This window comes from Herpailurus yagouaroundi, unplaced genomic scaffold (genome assembly GCF_014898765.1).
Source record: "Herpailurus yagouaroundi ecotype Mexico unplaced genomic scaffold, PumYag 163, whole genome shotgun sequence".
Taxonomy (NCBI): domain Eukaryota; kingdom Metazoa; phylum Chordata; class Mammalia; order Carnivora; family Felidae; genus Herpailurus; species Herpailurus yagouaroundi.
This window is the reverse complement of record NW_024412404.1, coordinates 49,008,833-49,032,557: the sequence shown is the minus strand read 5'-3', so window position 1 is coordinate 49,032,557 and position 23,725 is coordinate 49,008,833. Positions and strand designations below refer to the sequence as shown.

Genomic DNA, 23,725 nt, shown 5'->3' with positions numbered 1-23,725 from the left:
GGAGGTTCCTCAGAAAATTAAAAATAGATCTACCCTATGACCGAGCAATAGCACTGCTAGGAATTTACCCAAGGGATACAGGAGTGCTGATGCATAGGGACACTTGTACCCCAATGTTTATAGCAGCACTTTCAACAATAGCCAAATTATGGAAAGAGCCTAAATGTCCATCAACTGATGAATGGATAAAGAAATTGTGGTTCATATACACAATGGAGTACTACGTGGCAATGAGAAAGAATGAAATATGGCCTTTTGTAGCAACGTGGATGGAACTGGAGAGTGTTATGTTAAGTGAAATAAGTCATACAGAGAAAGACAGATACCATATGGTTTCACTTTTATGTGGATCCTGAGAAACTTAACAGAAGTCCATGGGGGAGGGGAAGAAGAAAAAAAAGGAGGGGGGGGGTTAGAGAGGGAGAGAGCCAAAGCATAAGTGACTCTTAAAAACTGAGAACAAACTGAGGGTAGATGGGGGGTGGGAGGGAGGGGTGGGTGGGTGATGGGTATTGAGGAGGGCACCTGTTGGGATGAGCACTGGGTTGTATGGAAACCAGTTTGACAATAAATTTGATATAAAAAAAAAAGAATACCATTCAGAGAAAACTATAGTCAGATGTTATCTTTTGAGATATGTTCATGCATTCACACACATAATCTTAAATACATGCATGTATTTTTGTTTTATTTTTAACTGAACAGTAATATTATACTTTGAGATTTTTATAGGATCCCCTTCTCTCAAAACCAGAAGTTCTTTTTACTCATTTTTGGTGGGGGAGGAGCAAGGAGACAGGGAGAGAATCCCAAGCAGGCTCCACACTTTCAGCCCAAAGCCCGATGCGGGGCTCGATCTCACAAGCCATGAGATCATGACCTGAGCTGAAATCAAGAGTCAGAGACTTAACCAACCGAGCCACCCAGGTGCCCCAGACTTAGAAGTTCTTAAGTACATTGGATCAGGGTGTTCTCCTTTAAAGATTCTTCTTGCTGTTACATAGACTGTATTCTCCTTGCAGTTGGGTAACTACATTGAGACCACACAGAATCAAACCCCCCCTGGGCAGGAGCAGTTACGGAGAGCTTCCACAGTCATGGACGATGAGCCTTTCCGAGAGGGACCCAGTAGACACTGCTGGCAGCATACTCAGCATCCTTTTCTCCCTTCTGCCTTCTCAGAACCCTAATTTTGTTTAGACACCTATTCGAACTCTTTCAAAATCCTGTTAGAGGCTCTGTAAGCAACAACTTCATACATTTAAGTTGACTTCTAAAATTTGTCAATATATGCTTAAATAGCAACAAAGAATGAATTTTCCAGCACATTGCAAATATTGACATCTTGCAATAAAACCATTAGGTCCCTTTTAAAAATCCACTTGATGGGACTTAATACCACAGAGATTTGGGCCTCGTCACTGTCTATTTAAAAAAAAAAAAAAATAGCTGAAAAATCTCTTTTTTATATAAGAGGCAGAAATTAAATTTTTATTTTTATGTTTTACACTTATTTATTTTTGATAAAGACAGAGCGCAAGCGGGGGAGGGGCAGACAGAGAAGGAGACACAGAATCCGAATCAGGCTCCAGGCTCCCAGCTGTCAGCACAGAGCCAGACACGGGGCTCGAACTCACAGACCGCGAGATCATGACCTGAGCCGAAGTCACACGCTTAACCGACTGAACCACCCAGGCACCCCAATAGGCAGAAATTTTATACCATTGATTTATTTCCTTGAAATCTTTTTTCCTTTCCACTTCCACCATAGAACTTTATCCTAATATATTGACTTAGAGATCTTTTGTAATGCTCATAACATTGACATTTTCCTACAATGAAGACTTATAAATGAATGTCCTAGTCTCCCAGATAGTCTCCCAGATTTTTATTTCAAGTTGTATCATAAGGTTACAGTAGACGCAAAATAAAATGTTCGCTGATCATTCTTTCAACATTAATAATGGTATTTACCAAAATGTAAACACATTCTCATTTTAAGGGTCAGGAGCAGGACTTGACAACCAGTCCCAGAGCGAGTATATTCAAGACTCTTATCAGCAATGAGAAAGCAACCCTGGGTGATGAGCTGTAGATAGGATAAAGCCAGGAAACTCTTACGACATGGAAACTCACAGGGTTTGGGGGTAATAAAGAATGTAAATCCAAACATTTAAGAAAGAAATCCTAACAATCAAATACAAAATTTTTTTAATAGAGAAACTCTTCGCAATTTGTTTTCTGAGGCCAGAAAAGCCCTGATAACCTGAAAAAGACACTACGAGAAAGGACCATTATGGGCAAATATCTCTTATAAACACAGGCATAGAAATTCTAAACAAAAATGCAAACAAATTGACTCCAGCAATGCACAAAACTATAATATGTAGGAGGGGAATTTTCTGACCAAAAAAACCAAAAACAAAACAAAAACAAAAACAAAAACAAAAAACCCAGATTAACAAGAGAAAAGCATACAAACTTTTAAAAAATGTTGTTAAATGTTTTATATGTCAATAAATGGGGTAGAAGTCTTTTAGAGAAAGAAAAGAAAACCCCCTAGCCTTGGAGGCTTTTAGATCATTCTAAGAAAAGATAAATTTATAGAGATAACAAGTCAAAGGAAAGAAGCTTCTGGACTTTTTAGGGGTGGTAACTTGTCGGAGGGTAAACTTATGGGGTACACTAATGGTAGAGAAGAGTTATTTAGTAAGATTTCTTATGTAGACTTTTCTTAGTGCCGACTCATCTTAGGTGATAAGCTTTTCTTCCCTTCCTGGCACAGGAAAGGTAGAGTCAGGAGGGGAACCTTAACCAGGGTAATTGATACCCCACTTTTCAGGCAGGTAGAGGGGAGAACAGGGGACTCACTCTGTGTTTGCTTTTTCTCAGCTGCCTTCAGCCCAAAATGATCCTTCTGCAGTGTGGCACATTTGGGGATGCAATCTTCTGATCCCCTACAAATACATCATGATCAAGTGGGCTCATCACAGGAACACAAGGTTACTTTAATACTTGAAAATCAACCAACATAAACAACCACATTCACGTAATAAAAGAGACAGCTATATGACCTTCTCAATGGAGGAAGAAATGGTCCTTGATAAAACTCAACACCTGTTCAGGATTAAGGAAAAAAAGCTTGTAGTAAATTAGAAGTAGAAAGAAAGTTCATTCATCTGTTAAAAGATATGTACAAAATATCTATAGCCAACTCTACACTCAGTAGTGAAATATGAAAGTATCTCTCCTGGAGGTCAGGAACAAGAAAAAGGTGTCCACCATCACCATATCTCTTGACGTGGCACAGGAGGTTCCTGGCAATGATATGAAGCAGGAAAGATAGAGACACAGAGATTAGAAAGTTAGAAGAAATATTGCCATTACTTACCTATGATATGGTTGTGCACATTCCAAGAATTCAAAACGACATACACACTGCTGTCATTAACAAGTGGGTTTGTCAGGGCTGCTGGATTCAAGGTCAAGAACAAAAGTGAATATATATGTGCGTGTATATTTTGAGAGAGAGACAGAGTGCAAGTAGGGAGGGGCAGAGAGAGAGGGAGACACAGAATCCCAAGCAGGCTCCAGGCTCTGAGCTCTTAGCACAGAGCCCAAGGCAGGACTCAAATCTACAAACTGCAAGACCATGATGAACCGCGAGATCATGACCTGAGCTGAAGTCGGACACCCAACCGACTGAGCCACACAGGTGCCCCAAGAAAACAATCTTGAAATAGAGCAAAGTCGGAAGACTTCCATTCCCAAGTATTCCATAAAGCTATGGAAATTAGGACAGTGTCATATTGGCGCAAGGACAGAACAGAATAGAAAGTCCAGAACCAGATCCACATATATATGGTCACCTGACTTAAGATCAAAACATCATTGCATTTATACATACTATGATTTCATTTATAAAAATTGCAAGAATGGGAAAAACTAATTATTGATGACAGAAGTCAGAATAGTGGTTACTCCTTGGGAGAGAGGTAGGACTAGAAAGGGGCATGAGGGAATCATCTGCATGCTAACATAGATAATGCTAACATACTATGTCTCTTCTGGATTATGGCTACACAGGTCTATTTGTATTTAAAATCTTGCAAGCTACATGCTTAATATTTGTGCACTTATTGTGTGTGTTGTACTACAATAAAAAAAAAATTAAGAATATAAGCTAGATCCTTACTCCATTTTTTGATGTTTGACTGCTGATAGCTTTTAAGTCTCACCGCTTTATCTTCCCCTTCTGCCCCACATGCCCTATACCTGGGAAAGCTGATAAGAAAGATGGGTGCTCCCTACTTTGGCCCTGACAGGAGGTTCAAATCACCCAAGCCCCTGCCCACGCATGGAGGTCCTTATCTCATCCCCATCCCCAAACCACCATAAGAAACCCCAGGCAGTCTCCTTTCCTGGTTCTCTAAAGGAGAACCCACTTTTGGACCTACTTGAGAGCTTTCCTGCTGTTCCCAGAAAGTCTCTTTATGTGAATAATGAAATTTTCATAACCTCTTGATACACATATGGCATTATCAGTCTCAATAACCAAATTTTGACTTGAAAGTCAAAAGTCCTCCTTCCACAAATAACCACAACAGAAGGGAAATGATTTTGCTTTGGTTTTGTGTTTGGTTTGCTGCTGCACCCTCAGCTACTATACCAATGCCTTGCGCATAGCACTTTCGCAACAACTACGTGTTGGATAAATTCTCATTTGGTAACTGCAAGGATATGGTAGAACTGCAAGGGTAGAAGGATAGACAGAATGATGTCATCAGAAATCTCAACGTATATCTCTAAACCAAAAAACTAGATTCTCAAATCAGGGGTGTTCCATAGGAGGCGCCAACTACAGTAGAACTCCACCCATGGTAAAATAAATCGACTTAGAGTTATGAAAAAAGAGGCCAGCTGGTAAATGAATAAAAATGGCACAAGTTCTGGGGTAAAATATGTCAGGAATTTCACTTCTCATTACATGAAACAGCAGGCAAATAGGTCTCTGTGGAAATACTCCACCCTTCGGTGAGCACAGTGTGGCTCTTGCTTAAAAAAAAAAAAAAGGAAAAAATAAAAACAAAAAAAAAATCCAAAAATGCTGCTTCTCTGTAATCATTCTCATTGCCTTATCCATGGGATGTTCTGTTCAGGCTCAGCTTAGTGATGCTTTGTAAAGAAGGACTGGAATCCAAGAATATCTCTGATTGGAAATAACTTGTCAGAAACAGGGGGCTCCTCTGAGCTCCCCAGTGAAGCACAAGTAGTCTAGAGTCAAGCTTCTCTGGAGAACATTCTTTGGCGGGCTCCAGGATTCAGCAACACAGCCTTCCCTGGGTTCCACTGCATTTTCTTACCTAGGAATGGAGCCCCAATGTAAGTAACCCTCTGTCTTAGAAAAGTTTAGCCTTCCCCTAGGGGTCAGGTGGCTTCTCTGTAATTTTAAATGTATGTCTGATATGCTGGTGTTGGACATCAGGGAACATCCATCCAAAGCCCATAGGGCCTGGCTAGCTGTGAGGAGAGAAGGAGGTCCGGGTCTTATCAACTGATTTCATGTCTGGGTCTTTGTCTTTCTACGGAAGAAGTAAAGTCTGTGCCTATGAAATGAAAATGCTCCACCTCACTGGGAGGTGTTCTTAGGATGTCTCCCAAATGAGGTCCATAATGATAGCTCACAAGTGGTCTTATTTGACCAGTTATTTGGCCAGGCGTATAAGTATGGGCCCTTTTTCACAGGTAAGACAGTAGGGTCAGAATTTGTAGAACTGTAAGAGGGAAGGAGTTCTCCTGCTCTGTCTCTTGGTCTCCATCTCAAGCTGAGAGAAAAAGCAGAAAGAACTACTTGAGAACAGTGGGGGAGATCATCAAGGACGAAGGCCACACAGAGGCTCCCAAAATACAAGTCATTCTCCTTGTAGCTTCCAATTTTTACCATTTTATGTTTCAGGGTGGGATGAAAATCTACAGATTCTGTCCTTGAATGTGACTAAGATGCAGGATTTGGGGGAGGGCAATATGCAAATAAGGCTACACCAAAATTTTGCTTTCTAAAAATAAATAAAACAAAAGCATTTCCAAGGATCCTGTCAGTTAATAGCCACTAATGAAAGCTCATTTTCTAATTATTTGGAGACTAGATAGATAGATATACACACACATGTATATTCACTTTTGTTCTTGACCTTGAATCCAGCAGCCCTGACAAACCCACTTGTTAATGACAGCAGTGTGTATGTCGTTTTGAATTCTTGGAATGTGCACAACCATATCATAGGTAAGTAATGGCAATATTTCTTCTAACTTTCTAATCTCTGTGTCTCTATCTTTCCTGCTTCATATCATTGCCAGGAACCTCCTGTGCCACGTCAAGAGATATGGTGATGGTGGACACCTTTTTCTTGTTCCTGACCTCCAGGAGAGATACTTTCATATTTCACTACTGAGTGTAGAGTTGGCTATAGATATTTTGTACATATCTTTTAACAGATGAATGAACTTTCTTTCTACTTCTAATTTGCTACAAGCTTTTTTCCTTAATCCTGAACAGGTGTTGAATTTTATCAAGGGCCAGGCTACTTGTAGTGCCAGGACTCTTTGAAAGGGATTGAAATGATCTGAACTACTGTTTTCTTCATTAACTCTTAACTATTCCACCAGCAAACGAGGGCTGTATCTTAATTTTGCTAGCATTTGCTAAGCACTTAGCTATTGTAGTCACTGTGTTAAATTTTTTATATGCTCTACCTTCACTACACCTCACAACCATCCAATGAAGTTGGAACAGAGGCACAGAGAGGTTAAGTGACCCAACAAATAAAGTGTGAAGCTGGGATTTGAACACAGAATCCACCCTCTTGACCATTACTCATTCTACCTCTGTTGGTACAATGGAATATTGTTGATACAATATTGGGATTGAGTTGGAAAGGTAGGAAATTCAACCATAATTACCTAAACATTAACAACTTCATTTTGTGTCTCACTTCAGCATCTCACATAACCCTCCTTGGGCCCATTTCCTTTGCCTAGAGGAAAGGTCAATATTGTGGTCAACCTGTGGAAAAAGGTGAAGACGACCTGAGACCTCAGCCCAAAAGTATGCCCTGTCAGATTGGCAGTGTCTAAGGGTGCGAGTTGAAATGCAGGTAGCATACTAGCCAAGAATGTCCCATCCTTGATCTAATCTAGTATTCATTCTTGATCTAATCTAATCTCCATCCTCTCCATCTAATCTCCTTGTTGTACAAACAATGAACTGTTTAAGGCCACATGCCAAACCCCACCAGACCTCAGGTCTTCTTGATTCTAATTTTGCCACTTTTTCTATAAAGTCCTGCAGCCTTCTTCTTGTGAAGCAACATCCTAACCCCTTTCCCTATTTAACACTATTGCTGTGAATAGCCAAAATGATAATGCTCATGAAATGTCACTGAAATCCATAAAGCCTGATTTTCTAGCAGGGGGTTATAAAGATAAGCAGCAATATCAAGCCATTCCTTACTTGTGAGTTTTATCTTTCGGAAAGTTTCATTTTGAAGGGAATTATATAGAACATTTCTTCCAGTAGAGCTTGCCAGGCCTTCATCACCATAAAGACCTTTGCTAATTATTCTTACTGGGGCACCACTTAAGAGTCATGTGAACACTTAAGTGCCCACTTAGCAATGGCTGTCTAGTGGCCAAAAGTAGTTAATGCAGCTACCCAAGGTGCCTAAAATTACCCCCAGGAAACAGTTTTAACACTAGGAAAATCACCCTCACTCATGTAACTATCTAGCAATTTGAGGAAAGAAATCCATCAACTCTTCAGGGTACCATGATCATTTTTGTAATTTACCATTTGGGGCAGTAGCTAGCACTTGAATGCACCAAAAATGAGCCTAATTTTGTTTTGTGCCCCATCTCTCACTGCATCATCTATTACAAATCCAATTTGGCAAAAAGCATCATCTTAATGCAAGCATTACTAAGAAAAGAACAGACGGACACAAAGAAGAGAGAGACAGATGTACCTTTGGATGGAAGTTAGGTGTGGAACTTCATGCTACCAAAAATAAACAGTAATTTTGATACCAAAATTAGTCATGTAGAAGGGCATCCAAGGAATAGTCAAGGAACTCAAAACTTCCACAGATGTTGGAGAAATTGCTCACATAGAACTCTCTTCCTTCACACACGTAGCTTGAATTTGTTATAAATATTAAAGGACTTTTATCTGGTGTTCTGTTTTACTAGCCGAGAAGGTCAACAGTGACAACAAAAGTCTTACTTTTTTTTTTCAAGACAGACTTTGACACCTCAGAGGTCAGTTTTGTGCCTGACACAAGGTCTTCTTTACAGTAGATGTTCAGTAATTATTCTGTATTGTATAACATAAATTAACATTGACTCTATGTTTAGCACACTAAGTGCTCAGCACACTATCAGAGAACTTCCCCACAACAGTGCCTATTGCACATGAGGTTAGAAAGATTGCCTTCGTCTTACAGAGAGTAAAATGAGGTAACTCAGCCCAGATCACACTGCTGGTAAGCGATGGAGCCAGGACTCCAAGTCAGCCTCTCTAGTTCCTAGACATCCTAAGCACCATGTTGTATTTTGTGAGTATGATAAAAATCAGACATTCTAGCCATCAAATATTTGGAGAAGATTGCATGTGAATTGTGCTCAATCGTGAGATATGATGGTCCGATGTCACGTGGCTAGTGTACAATGTGTTTTAGCTTTGACCTTTGAAGCCAGCTTTACAAAGGATTACACTGTTCTTGAAATGTCGTTTCTGATCAGTAATTTAGGTGTCATATGAGGGCTTGTGCCTCTCACAACCCTCTGCCCTTTTGGATTGTTTGCTATTCAATTTACAAACTGGAAAACAGATCAGTGAAGGGAGGGGAGGGTGAAATAGAAAAGAACAGCGGACATAGAGGTTTGGCAAGTAGCTAGGCTACATATACCTACCCCACAACCACCAAATCATGCCCTGCTCTATTATACTGAGAAAAAAAAAAAAAAGCTCTAAATCATCTTTCTCTGGGAAGCTTCTTCATCATTAACATGAAGACAACAAGGAGAAATTCTTAAGGAGTCTTCTTTTTGAAAATTTGTTCCCTGGGCAACATTCATTCATCTCCCCCTCTTTGATCTATCTGCAAATCCTTGGTGCAGTCTGCTTCCTGCATCAGAACTCAGCACAAGCATATCATCCTATCACGGACGTTAAAGCCCCACTGAAAAATAACAGTGGAGATAAGAGGAAGTTTCCTTGATTCTTGTTCTAGGTTTTGGGTCCCTCATCACAGAACTATTCAGGCTTTGCCAAGATAAATAATGAAAAAAAAAAAAAAAAAAAAAAGCATTAGCCTGGCCCAAGAAAGTTGTCTTTGGAATGAGAGAAGAGTTTTCTCTATGCACTGTGCTCTCCTCTGTTTCAGTGTCTGCTCACCTTGTACTGTAACCATGTGATCTGGTAAGATGAAGTTGGAAAGAACTCAGCACAGCATGGTCGTTTGGGTGGCCAGCACTACTAATTCATACCAAGGCAAGGCGTCTCCCTCCACTTCATCGAAGATCAGCACACTAGTTTAGTATGAGGACAGTTTTCCTATCATTGAGGGGAAACCCACCTATTTCTCAATCATGCTCAGATTGGGTCAACCAATGAATATGTTTACCAGAGACTGGGAAAGATACAAGTTGGCAATTACTCAGCAGCCAATTCGTGAGAACAAAATGTTTATATCCTCCAAATTAATAGGTATCAGGGAGGTTTGACCCAACACCAGAACTAGGAATCAAGGACCTCATGAGCAACACAATACCAGGGACACCTGACCCAAGATGCTTCAAGAAGAGTCCATCAGGATTAACACTACCATGTTCTCCAAATGCTATTGGGTTGTATGAACTGACAACTCTGTTGGAGACAGTGTAAGAGCTGGCTTTGTCTCCAGAGAATTTTAACATGGCCTTTGTCCAAGAATAGTAGAAAAAAATACCTTGTATACTTGGATTCCCAACCCTCAAAGTGCCACCACTGGTCAAGCTAAAACAGATTACAGCAGATATCTCAGGAGTCACTCCTGAAGTTCTTAGGCCATCTGTTACCAAGCTGGCTGCTGCTGGCCAACAGAGGCTTCAACAATGTGGCTAAAAATAAATATAACTTAAAGGTAATAATGAATATTTATCCAATCAGGTGATATTGAGCCTCACACTTACAACACGTTCCCCCTAAATTACCCAGGCTTCAAAGATTCACAAATACTCATTCCAAAATCAAGTGCTATTTCAGTTCCAGCCAAGACCAATCTTATGGTGGCCTGCCCAATCATCACCACCACCTTTGAGAAGCAGTTCCCTTTCTCCAACCATTCTGTGGTCAAGCCTGGGGTTTGGTCACTAAGGCCCATGAATGCTTGGACAGGATGCTCAAACAGTTGGCACAGCTCATAGGAACCCCAGCAGTGTAATACAAGGGAGCGGCCACCAGTGTGTAGGAATTCTTCAACTTAATACAAGTAAGCAAAAGAGTTTGAAAAAAGTATCACTCTCAGGTGAACTGAAGCATCTCTTATAGGGGACACCCATGGTTCTTACAATCAAACAAAAATGACACAATGTTACAGACAGAGATGGATGCTCATTATATAAACCCCATGAAATTCATTGTTGGAATCATTCCATTTACAGGAGGTCAGGGCTCCCTCTCAAGTTCCTCTGAACAATCTGAATGGTCCCTGCCTTTGGTCTTAAAGCATTTAGATCTTAAAGCATTCATGTAGTTTCCCCAGAATTGAGGGAAATCAGCACATATGACTTGGAATTTTTCCAAGTTCACCTTTTTGTTTTCTTTCTTTTTTTTTTTTTCTTTGCATATTATCTACACAGATATAAAGAAAAGGATTGGAAGCTTCTTCGTGCCTCAGCGCTGACACTTTGCCTTTCTGCCTTACTTCTTGCTCTACTAAACCATTTCCAAGCAAAATTTCCACCTTTCAAGCCTCAGCCGGAAATCAGCAACCAAACGTCTTTGGGGGATATCAAATGCTGGGGTTTGGCAAAAACCTTTGCACGTCTGGTCAATTTGTTTTGTGTTGGAAGGACATTTAATCGATATCTGTCTTATTTGCTTACACATGTATCATCCAAAAGTCATTTTGAAAGAACCATTTCCCTCCCCGGAAACTTTTATACATCTGTTGCTGGATATATAAGAGATATTATAAATTTTCTTGAATCCAGAGAATGACCATTCAAATCCTCCACACATCAAAAGCTTCAGGAAACGCAAGATTTAGGACTGCTCTAAACATATAACATCGAACAAATTTTCCCATTGCTCCTAAGTGCATAAATGACCCCATCTCCTTATTTTTATAGAGAACAAAAGGCAGCTATTAGACAAAAGTGATGGTATTGACCAATGCCTAACCAACCAGTTTCCCAAATTTCTTAAATATAAAACTTTGCATGTTCCCTCACATCGCCAAGAAAGGACCAGTTCAGATTATAAATAGACAGAAATAATCCCATTTTATTCCCCAAGGAAATCATATTCTCAAAACTCTACAGTTTTGGCACAACATTCAGGCCCCATCTTAATCTACAAATATATTTCTGTCACGAAAAACCTACTTAAACTTTGTGTTTCAAATGAGAAGTATGAAAACTTAGAGCAATAAAGAACCTTACAGATCATTCAATTTGCCTTTCTTTCTGTTTAAGTGGGTGTCTAGAAATATATTAAGATTTCTCATAAAATAACAACTAGCATTCACTAACAAATTAAACCCAATGCACTGTATGAGCACTTACCTCCATTATCCTATCTAGCCTTCACAATCGCCTTATGAAACATATCCAATTATCACTTGCATTTGACGCAAAAGAAAACCCAGGGAATCATACTGCTTATAAGTGACCACAACAGGATTCAAATCTTCTCTGTCTGACACCACGGCCAGGTTCTTTACACCAGTCTGCCTCCAAGGAAAACAGTAACATAAACATATTTCAAAAACTTCAGAAAATAGGACATAAACAACGCATTAATCCACCCTAACACAACATGTTGGAACATTAGGTGATTTTCTTCTATGAAGCTCTCTCCTTACCTGTATAATATGATTGTCTTTATTACTTAAAAATGATTTTTATGAATATTTCCCTGTTTTCTTTTTTTTAATATGGTTTATTGTCAAGTCAACTAACATACAGTATATACAGTGTGCTCTTGGTTTTGGGGGTGGGTTCCTGTGATTCTTCGCTTACATACAATGACACCCAGTGCTCATCCCAACAAGCGCCCTCCTCAATGCCCATCACCCATTCTCCCCTGAATATTTTCCTTTTTTCCACTAACATCATACCAAATATTTTCCATGTTACTATAGAAACTTCATGACAGCTTTTTATTGGCTGCATAACATTTCACTGGGTAGACAACCATAATTTATTTAACTATTATCCATTTGATTTAGCAGTTAGGTTGTTTCAATGTTTCACTCAATATTAAAAATTTCACCAAACATCTTCCGTACATATATTCATTCTTAGAACATGCTTACAATTGATTCTCAGAAACAAAATCACTGTGTCAAGAAAGGAAATCTATTAATAGCTCTTACTAACCCACTATATTCCTTTCCAAAAACTTATACCATTATCTGAGACTGCCTTTTTTATCGCATCCACATTAGCATTAGACATTATCTTTTATGTGTTTGCAGTGTTTTAACAAGTAAAAATGAAAATGGCTATTCAGTGGTGTGTACAATTGCATTTCTATGATCACTAATGAGACCCAAGGTCTTCCATGTTTAGGGGCCTGGGTGGCTCAGTCAGTTGAGTATCCCTACTCTTGATTTCAGCTCAGGTCATGTTCTGGGCACTAGGTGCAGAGCCTGCTTGGGAGTCTCTGTCTCCCTCTCTCTGCTCGTCCCCTGCTCATTCTCAATCTCTCTCTCTCTCTCTCTCTCTCTCTCTCTCTGTCTCCCACAAAAAAGGTTTTCCATGTTTAAATTATTAGATGAATTTTTATAACTCTCATTTATCAGATGAGGAAAGAGAGACTCAACATAAATGACACAACTGGCATTAAACTTGGTCACAGGATCATTTTTTTCCAGTCAATATTTGTTAGTTCAATAAATAAATGAAAGAGGAAATGAAGACAAGAATGAGTAGCTCATTCCAAGTTCCTGTCACCAAGCACACTGCTTTCCTTACACGGCTCTGTTCTCTTCAATTCTACATGATTTTCTTTCCAAGCCTGCCACAATCGAGTAAGAATATTATGAGTTGTCGGCCCCCTTCAGTGGAGCAGTACCTCTGACATCATAAACAGAGTATTGGAACAACCTAAATAGGCCAGACTCAGTCTGGTTCTTACTCTACCTGTATTGAGTGGGACTCCGCACAAGGCACCTGCCACATTTTCCTTGACTATGAAAAATGAGCAAAAAATCATTTCTCAAATCTTTGCTGTTTCCAACTGATTAGGGTTATGAAATTGCCACATTGAGCATCAAAACAGATCATAATTACCCCTATACCCTAATGACACAAAGTCATGCCACCAAATAGTAAGACACAAAACATGATTTGAAGCCCCAGCACCTTTTCTCCCAGACCAACATGGCAAATCGGAATGCTTCCCACCAATCACTCATAAAAAGGAGAGATACTTAGCCAATCAGTGCCCAGTAACACTGCTTCCTGTGACTTCACATAGTCAGTGGATGGATTAATCCCTTTGTGTCTGAAAGGAAAGAATGTGACCTAACAGAATACAGACCTGGGTCAGATGGACTTGGATTTGAACCCAACCGCTGTACCTTCCCAGTGGGAAACCCTGGGAAAGTTACCACCCAACCGAGGCTTAGTTCAGGCTCAAATATCTGTAACATATGGATTAAAAATTTTACCCCCTTATGGAGTGGTTTTAAGCATTCAAGGTAATAACACTTTATAAATTCTTGCCACATGGCGTGCATTGTGTAACATGTTCCATAAAGGTCACCAGTGGTTGTTACCTTCACTATTAATTAGTAAACCAGAAGATATTCCTTAGAACCACATCAGGGAGAGTGACAAACGGACTATTTAGAGATGACTTGGCTGCGCCCTCACCGAACAAACTCTTTCAGCCCGTTACAAGTGGCCTGCTTCCTCCTTTCAGGGAACTCGGGCTTCGGTAGATGCTAAAGCACGGCTTTGGGGCATAATTTTCTGGGGCTGAGGTAGCTGCTCTCTCTCATACAACAAATACTTCTTGATGCTAAAGGAAATTTAATCTTTTGGTACTTAAACTGAGCCCTGAGTCCTGGACCCAATCTTGGCTCATTATCTCAGACTCCACCTGGCTCTTTGAACTGTTACTACCCTCAACCTTCCACTTAGGCTCCAGAACGTGGTTGCAGGTGTTTTCAAAGGAAACTGCTACAAGCTGATTCTGGAAACCCTCAGCATAATTAAACAGCAGAGATTCACTGAGAACCAGAGGAGCTCCAGGTCACAAATTGCCACAGTGACTGTTTACATGATATTTCACAGAATATTCATTTCTATTCCACAGAGGCAGGAGTATCCCTTTGTTAGCAAACATGCCTGCCTTCATCGCTTGGCCAAATTATTTCTTTGGATAATTGGGAGACGGAGAACTAGAGAGAAGAAACTTGGAGGTGCTTGCTGATTAATGATTAGCTACAGAGAACAGAAGGTCTTCTACTCAGTGGCAGAGGGCAGAGGAGGATAATAACAAGAAAAGTCCTCTTCGGTCTCACTGAATAATAGATGCAAAGGCTGCAAAGGGACTCGGTTGCCAGGGTTTTGTTGTCATTGTTTGGGTCTGGTCTAATTTGGTGTAGATTGATAGAGCTTGGTTTTGACTTTTTATTTGCTTTATTTTTGCCTACATGTAAGGACAGTGTCTGCTTCCATTAGTTCCCCTCCCACCTGCCTTTCTCTTAACATAGATGGAGCACCAGCATTTGGGGCCCTGGGTTAGGAACTTGCCTAGGTTTATTCTCAATTGCTTCTTTCCCAAACATGTTCAGCACAATAATGCCTACTTCGCAAAGTAGTGCTGAGGTTAAAGTAACTCGCTGAAGGAGACGGAAATAGAAGAACCAGAGTCAGGATTCATATGTAGAGCCTTCTTTCAACCTCCAGCAGGTGGATGCTCACATAAGAATAGGAAAGAAACAAGAACGCTGTTCCAAACTTCATATATCCAAGTCACGGGATTTTTATATCTACTCAGATATAAAGCCTGTACCCAGACTGGATGAGAGGGAGGAAATTCCCCAGAAGTCCAAAAGATGAGGGGTGAGTAACCCATTGTTGTGTCCTTTACAGTGGCCAGCACAGAGTCTAGGCACACGTTTCGTGTGTCAGAGCAGATTCATTGGCAATACTTGCCTGAAACCCTGTCTTGAGAAGGATTCTGGAGCCTCTGAATGGCTCAATGGAGAAGAGTTTTGTAATCATTTATTGATGGCTGCTATGGGAAACAGGCTAAGGGGGAGAGGCCAAAACAAAGCACGTCATATATTTGCCACCTAAAGGAATCAAAGCTGTTATGCTCGAAAAAGACCTTGAGATGTCCACTTATAAGATAAATAATTTCTTATGTATTCAGGGATATAATTTACAGCATGGTGACTACAGTTAACAATGCCGTGTTACATATTTGAAAGTTATAGTACACCTGAAACAAATATAATGCAGTATGTCAATTATATCTCAATAAAACCGGGAAAATAAATTAAATTAAAAAGAAAAAGGCCCTTAGGTACTATTAGGAATGGTGAGAAAGGTAATTACCTCCTTCATCTATTCATAAAGGCAACTCTTCTGCTAAATGCTGTTCCCACTCCCCAATACACAGTTCATGGGCCTCATGCCTTAGATCAGTCTCCCGCTCTCCGGCTTTTCAGCAAGTTTTTCAGGAATTTTACTCAGGGCAAGTCCTTCCTCCAGCTGAATTTCTAAAAAGTCACTTGCAAAGCAGAGAATAATCAGGGGAAGTGGGGAGGAAGAGAAACGTTTTTTCCAAGTGTAACACACAACACTACAACATGACTTTGACAGTCTACTGTTGAAATAGTTTTGGATTATAGCAACTCAAAGAGTTGGCCCCTTAAGCCAAAAACAAATGGATTGCATTTCTCTGCCCCACTGTAGACATGATGCAGGCTTTAATTCATTCAACAAACATCTATGCAACTCTTGTGGTTTCCCAATATTGTCTAGGAACTAAGGACACAAAGACATATGTTGACAGTCCCTTTTCTTGAGGAGCTCATGTCTTAAGAAGGCAGATAGCAAACAGAAAACCAAATTTAATAAGGTAAATGCTCTGATGGAGTCTGTCCCTGTTAGAACAGCGAGAAGAAGGCAACCTATTGTATCTGATGAGAAGAGCCAGGGAAGGCGTCACAGAGAAAGAGACCATAAGACCCACAGAACTGGGTCTTAAAGAATCACAGAAATTTTCCAGATGAAGAGGAAGGATGAACACACTGAGAGGAAGAAACAGCATGTACAGAAGCAGGGAGGGATGAGAGGAAAGAGGGAAAATGAGTTTATTTGGCTGCTATTTATTTTCCCCTCTTGGGAAGGGATTGGATGGGAACCAAATTGGACCAACTTATAATGGGCACTTCATATGGGTGGCGCAGTCGGTTAAGCGTCCGACTTCAGCCAGGTCACAATCTCGCGGTCGGTGAGTTCGAGCCCCGCGTCAGGCTCTGGGCTGATGGCTCAGAGCCTGGAGCCTGTTTCAGATTCTGTGTCTCCCTCTCTCTCTGCCCCTCCCCCGTTCATGCTCTGTCTCTCTCTGTCCCCAAAAAAATAAATAAACGTTGAAAAAAAAAATTTAAAACAAAAGGTGATATGTCACCTTTCTCCCCTGGAGTTCTGTTAAGTCCTCTGCTGTATGCCCAACCACTTTACCCTAAATACCTATAACAAATCTGAGAAAATAAAATTTACCAGGATCCCTTTGAGGGACAGCAGTGCAGGTGTCCTGACGAAATTCCTTGGGTAGACTGCATGAAGCTAACATCCCAAGGAGCTTAGTAAGTGGGGAAATTCAGGTGCAAGAGAATGGGGAGTCTTTTGTACTAGAGATGAAAAGAATAAGGGAGAAAGAGCCCGTAGCATATAGGTAGTCAGGCGCTCTGTGAGGAGACCCCCTCCCTGTGTCCCATCAGCAATGCGTACCAAAAGGTAAAATAAAGATATAGATAACTCCTTAGATCAGAGCAGATTCCTTGGAGGAGTTGAGCTGTTTTCTGGCAACTGAGGTTGGAATAGGAACAGCCCATAGGTGGAGATAGAGAGAAACATGAGAAAGCAGGAAGATGCCAGATGCCCCACAGGCTGTGGAATTTCACCAGATCTCAAAGGGGCAAGAGACCTCAGCTGACATCTGAATTATAGGTCCTATCCTCTGAAGTGTGGAAAATACAAGCGAGGAGGAAGCAGGATGTTAATCCTGCCAACGTCCCTGTTTCTATCTGAAACTGTTTCAGTTCTGATGCTTTAAACAAATATGAACAATATCTTAAAACAGCCAAGCGACTTAGGCTCACTCACTTGGATATACAGTGAATCCTGGGGATGTTGGACTTGAGAAACAGTGACCACCTAGGCAGCATCACTAAAGAGGTATGTCCCACCCAAGAAGCAGGACAGTACAATGCGGAGATTTATGCGAAACTTCCTAGAGACTGGGCCACATGAGGCCCAGCCTCGGAGATGCCCATTTCCTCTTCTAAAGAACTGGCCCCCTCCACCAGTGCTAACCGTAAGAACAAGTTCATTAAAAAGCAATGAAACAAACAACCGCAAAGCCTGTTGTGATTAAAAGGTCCGCTGAGTTCCTCTTGCTGGTTGGCACTGGGACCCGGCAAGAAGGAGGCAGAATCCAGAGTAATGAGGATTTTTAAAGACCTTTGCAAATTGCCTCAGATCAAAATACTTTATTATCATAATCACTCCCATTGCCAATTTGGAAATGACAATCTGGAATGACAAAGTGCTCTTTAAATGTTTAAAAACCAAAAATCACAGGGAGGAGGGGCTTGGCAGAAATCTGCATTCTGCTTAAAGCCATAAGTCATATTTAGACTTTGCCTTCCAGAACGTCTACGGGGTGTTCGGTTTTATCATACTGCCAGCAGCTACATATCTTTCTTTCTTCCGTTTTTCTTCCTTGTTTGGCAGCATTCCTAGAGGGCTGCTCATTCCCAAGTTCAGAGGCCCTTCTCAGTTGTTCACTTTCACATGGTCTTAAATGCAAAGATTTGCTGCAAAGACACTGTCACCTCCTGGCTTTCCCCTCCGTCTCCCAGAACGGCGGAGCACAGGAGAGAAGAAGAAAAAGGAAGAAAAAGAGGGTCAATAAGGTGGTTGGTTGATGGAACCATGGTGAGGGCGAGCTAATCGGAAAGTCAAAGGGAATTTTGTTAGGATTCTGCTCTGTGGCGGGCAGCATGATTCCTCTTCCAGAGCCCCTGAAAATTCTGGGTAAAATCTCCATTTCTTATCCAGGCTCGTGGAGGTAGCACCCCAAGGCTTCAAGGCAGGAATGGGATGAGGAGAGAAACTGCCCCAGGGAAGGTCTGCCACATCCGGATCATATACACTGTGTAGACACCGCTGAGAGAAAGCCCAAACCCCGCAGCCTGGCATGCAGGGCTGGCCCAGTGGTGGGTGCCCTACGGGGTAACTTGTTTCCGACCTCACAGGCAAAGTCACAGCCTGATCCCCCTGCGAAAGGAAGCCCAGTGGCCAATATCACAGCCTCACAAACCAGCCCCGGATCTGCCTCCAGTTTGCCCTTCCAGATGGATTCTGTCAATCTTACCTTCCACTCCAACACTTTGCTCACGTCATGCTATCTTTCTCCTCTTTGCCTCAGGACCAGCTTTCCACTTTCCCCCTAAGATCAGAGCCCTCTTTGTACTGTCCCCATAGATCAAGCCTATACTGGGGACACTTTTTTTCGAGCAGGGAAATTTGTTTTTAGTATAGTTGACACACAATGTTAGTTTCGGATGTACGACATAGTGATTCAACAAATCCGTGTGCTGTGCTCCACTCACGGGTGTACTCACCATCCATCGCCAGACAACTTTTACAATATCATTGACTACATCCCCTAGGCTGTGCCTTCAATGTCCATGAATTACCCATTCCCTAACCCAGGCCTGGGTCTCCCACTCCCTGTCACCCATTTTGCCTGTCCCTCCACCCCCTCCCCTCTGGCAATCATCAGTTGGTTCTCTGAAATTTTTAGGTCTGATTCTTCTTTTTGTTTGTTTATTCATTTGTTTTGTTGTCTAGATTCCATAGGTGAGTGAAACATGCTATTTCTCTTTCTCGGTATGACTTATTTCACTTAGTCCATCCATGTCGTTGCAAATGGCAAGATCTCACCCTTTTTATGGCTGCGTAATACTCCATTACATAGATCAATCAATCTGTCTATACGTCTATTCATATCTTTATTTCACATATATCCCATATATATCTATATTCCATGATATAGATCTATCTACCTTCTTTATCCATTTGTCTATTGATGGACAGTTAACTTACTGCCGTATTTTGGTCATTGTAAATAATGCTGCAATAAACATAGGAGCACAGGTACCTTTTTGAATTAGTATTTTCAATTTCTTTAGGCAAATACCCAGCAGAATTATTAGATCATAAGGCATTTCCATTTTTCAATTTTTTTTAATATTTATTTTTGAGAGAGAGAGCGTGAGCAGGGAAGGGGCAGAGAGAGAGGGAGACAGAGGATCTGAAGCGGCCTCTGCACTGACACCAAGCAGCCTGATGTGGGGCGTGACCTCACGAACAGTGAGATCATGACCTGAGCCAAAGTTGGACACTCAACCGACTGAGCCACCCAAGTGTCCCTTTTAATTTTTTGAGGAAAACTCCATACTATTTTCCACAGTGGCTGCACAAGTTTGCATTCCCACAACAGTGCATGAGGGCTCCTTTGTTTCCTACCTCCTTGCTAACAGTTGTTATCCCTTTACCTTTTTTATTTTAGCCATTCTGACATGTGTAAGGCGATATCTCATTGTGCATTTCCCTGATAATGGGGAAGCTCACTTGATTGCATACTCTGTCCAGACCACCTTTTTCGTTCTCTGCTTTTCTTCCTTCCACTCAAGATGCCACCTTGAATTGCCCCTTTGCAATATGCTGCCATCATGGACCAACCCCCGTCTAGTCCTAGCCAACCCCTAACTCTGATCCTGACCTTCAGTCCTCCACTTATGAGGAAGGCAAGTAGAAAATCCTCAGCACTCCCTTCCAACCTTACCTCCTAATTCTCATTAGTGCATTGTTGTGCTCCAGCCACACTCTTTTCTTCCAATAAATCACAATTCTTCCCAATTCCAAGCTTTCTCACACTTTATCACGCCAGCCAAAAACACTCCTTTCCCTCCCCTTTTTTTTAATCAAAAGCCTGCTTATCCTCCACAGTGCAGTGTAATCCTCATCGCCATCACCAATCATTTCCCAATCAGTCCATGTTCAGGCTGCGGATACTGACTTCCTAGGAAATGCATCCAAAACATGTCACTTCCTGTTAAGTAGTCGATGGTCTCTAGACCTTGCACTGACTCTAGTCTGTGGCAGGCATTGCCTGTTTCTTGAGAAGCTCACTGTCTACCAAGAGATAAGAAACACAAGTGTGCAAATGACATTGGCGTGTATACAAAAGAGGAAAGGTATAAATTAGCCACTGATATGGAATTGTATCAAGTGTCTATGTTTCCTGGGAAGGACAAGAAATACTCGGTTAGACTAAGAAGAAAGAATCGACCACCTTTTTTGAAAATGACTGCTCCTGGTATGCCTGGATCACAAACAAAGAGGCAAGAGTTATCAAGAATGCAGAGCTATTAGAGGCCAGGAAAAAAATGTTTAAACCCCAAGTCCTGCCTCCCTACATCATTTACTTCCCACTTTCTATTCCATGAGAATCTTAGCTCATTTGTTTGGAGTTGATGTGGGCCACCTGTCACTCCCTGGTCCTCCTCCCCCCTGATCAGTTGGTGCTGAACAAAGGGAGGTGATTTAGCTAGAGCTATGAGACTTCCTACCCTTCCTACCCTGCTGCACACACAACCAGCAGTCAGCCATTTTAAAATGAAGGTCGTGGTAAAATACACTATTCCAACAAGTCTAAGTCGCCATTAATTGTAGCATTGTAGGTAACGACGATTAGAGTCATCATGCTATACAATAATATTATTTAAGTTACTGCCAAAAGCAAGAATATCAGTGAATCTTCAAAAATAATTCCTCTTCCACTCACTCCCCTCCAGCCCCATCTCCCTCCTTGCAGTTTCTCAAACTCTCCAGGCACTCTCAGATCTCAGAACAATTGAACGTGTTCTCCCTACCTAGACAGAGCTAGCTTGCACAAGACCTGTGTGGAATATTCTCTGTTATCTGTCCCTCTGTTTCCACTGCCCACCACTCAGCTTCAGGACCTGACCCTTACAGACAACATTACTCACACTCCCTTGCCTTCTGATTTCTAGTTGGGTTGACCAAAGGGAAGCACTGGCAAGAATTAGAGGTTGGAGAGAAAGAAGGTTGGGGTATTCTTCCCTCGGCTCCTTCCTGTCAGACACAATTTGGCACTGGCTATGGGGATGCTCAAGGCCAAAGCTCATGCAAGAAGGGAAAGAGCAGGCTGAGCACTAAGCATAAGAAGCTCTGGTAATCTTCTTAGAGATACTCAGAGATGAATCCAGGTGCGCAGTTGTCCCCTAGTTTTTAGCCAGAATCTTGTATTGAAGAGTCTCTTTAGGACCACCCCACCCCCCGCCAGTCCTGTGAACACAAAAGGTTACAAATCAAAAATTCAAATTGGATTAAAAAAAGGATTAAAAACAATTACAAAGGAACTTTGAAAGAAGCAATCTCTTCTTCCTCTTTGTCCTTGAGTTCATCACTGTGCTCATCCGAGACCAAATGAGGGATACCAAACAACCAATATTTACTCATTCATTCATTCACTCATTCATTCATCCATTCGTGTATTTGCCTGATATTTATTGAATGTCTTTCATGTGCCCCACACTATGATAGTCATTAGCAATATATTGGTGAATAAAGTAGATACACACCTGCCTTCCTGGAACTTCCAAACTTGTTGGGGATCATAGACATTTTTATCTTTTTAAAATATAAAATGATAAATGGTGAAAATGACATAATAGCGAACACTGCTGGTTTTGTCTGACTGGAATCCATTTTCCCTTTTGATAACTGCACCTCCTCCCCCATTCATAGTCCCTGTCATTTGGGGAGCTCCCACTCTAACATTCTAGGTGTAGGGTGGGAACCCACGCTTGGCCAATAAGGATATGGCCTCACCTCACCTCAGTGATTCATTCTGCTCAAGGTGTGAACATAACCCAAGCCAGGCTCTTCAGAGCCAAGAGCATCAGATGTGGGAGCCATAATATTGCAAATGGTAGCTCTATTTCCACTAGTCTTGTGGAACTGGTGGGATGTAAATGTGAAGCCATCTTGGGACCATCTATCGGGAAGGACCTTCAGGGAAAGAATCAGTGTGAAAGAAAGTAGAGCTAGAGTTAAAAAGAGGACAGATTACAATGGTTGGATTTAATATCCTAGATCCAACCATCCCTGAACTGCCAAGTTACATGAGTTGATTCCCTTTACTGAGTAGTCTAGGTTGAGTTGGGTTCTATCGCTGTGACCAATACTGTTCAGAGGGCAGCATGCAGGGAGCTAGGAAAGAACAACAGGTAGGGGACTACATTATTTTAGGTAGCAAGGGGAGGTCTCTGCTGACTTAAGAATTTGGAGAAAGGCAGATGAAGGCCCCTAACACTGATTAAGCACCACATAAAAATTCTATTGTGTCTAAAAGCAATTACAGTTAAAATTTATTTTTGTTTTGTTTTCTAATTTGGGATCTATTCCCTATCCCTGCCAAATTGCTATAACTTGGGTTAATCATTCCTTCTCTACTGTCATGTTTTGTAGTCACCAAAAAGGAGCACTCAACTGGAGTCATAAAGTTTATCTGAGTGACCAAATGGACAGGAAGCTGTCTTCATGTCTGAGTGCTTACTTCTTTTTAAGTCTATTTATTTACCTTGAGAGAGGGGGGTGGGGAAGGGCAGAGAGAGATGGAGAGAGAGAATCCCAAATGGGCTCTGCACCATCAGCACAGAGCCCTATGCAGGGCTTGATCTCACAAACTGTGAGATCATGACCTGAGCCGAGACGAAGAGTCAGTTGCTTAACGGACTAAGCCACCCAGGCACCCCTAGAGTGCTTACTTATAATTTAAGAATTCTCCAAGGACCTGGCACTCAGCAAGTCGGTATTTTTTTAAGACCTCAGGAAAGGACAAATAAAAGTAAGAATGCCTGGCTTCACCCATACTCAGCCGCTGGCAAATACAGCACAACACTTCACCACTTGAGCAGCTTTTTAAAGCTGCTGACATCTGGATAAGAGTTATTATAACAGACAAGAAGCACATGGTTGTTTGATTTGTATCTACCCCAGATCTCTTCTGGATCAAAGATAGGTGGATGGGTCTCTCCAGTGTGTGCATAGCATCTTTACACACACACACACACACACACACACACACAATCACAATTACAAAATGACATTTTACTTCTCAGAC

At 41.4% G+C, this 23,725-nt stretch overlaps 1 long non-coding RNA gene across 3 annotated transcripts in view; it reads right to left on the bottom strand.

The window, feature by feature from the left end:
- LOC121037227 (uncharacterized) overlaps positions 1-12,000 on the bottom strand; it is a 59,661-nt gene extending 47,661 nt beyond the window's left edge. For all 3 annotated transcript variants that reach the window (XR_005793663.1, XR_005793660.1, XR_005793662.1), the window contains exon 1: positions 11,824-12,000. This is a non-coding gene — a long non-coding RNA (uncharacterized LOC121037227). The remainder of the gene's footprint in view (positions 1-11,823) is intronic.
- Between the last annotated feature and the right edge of the window lie 11,725 nt (positions 12,001-23,725).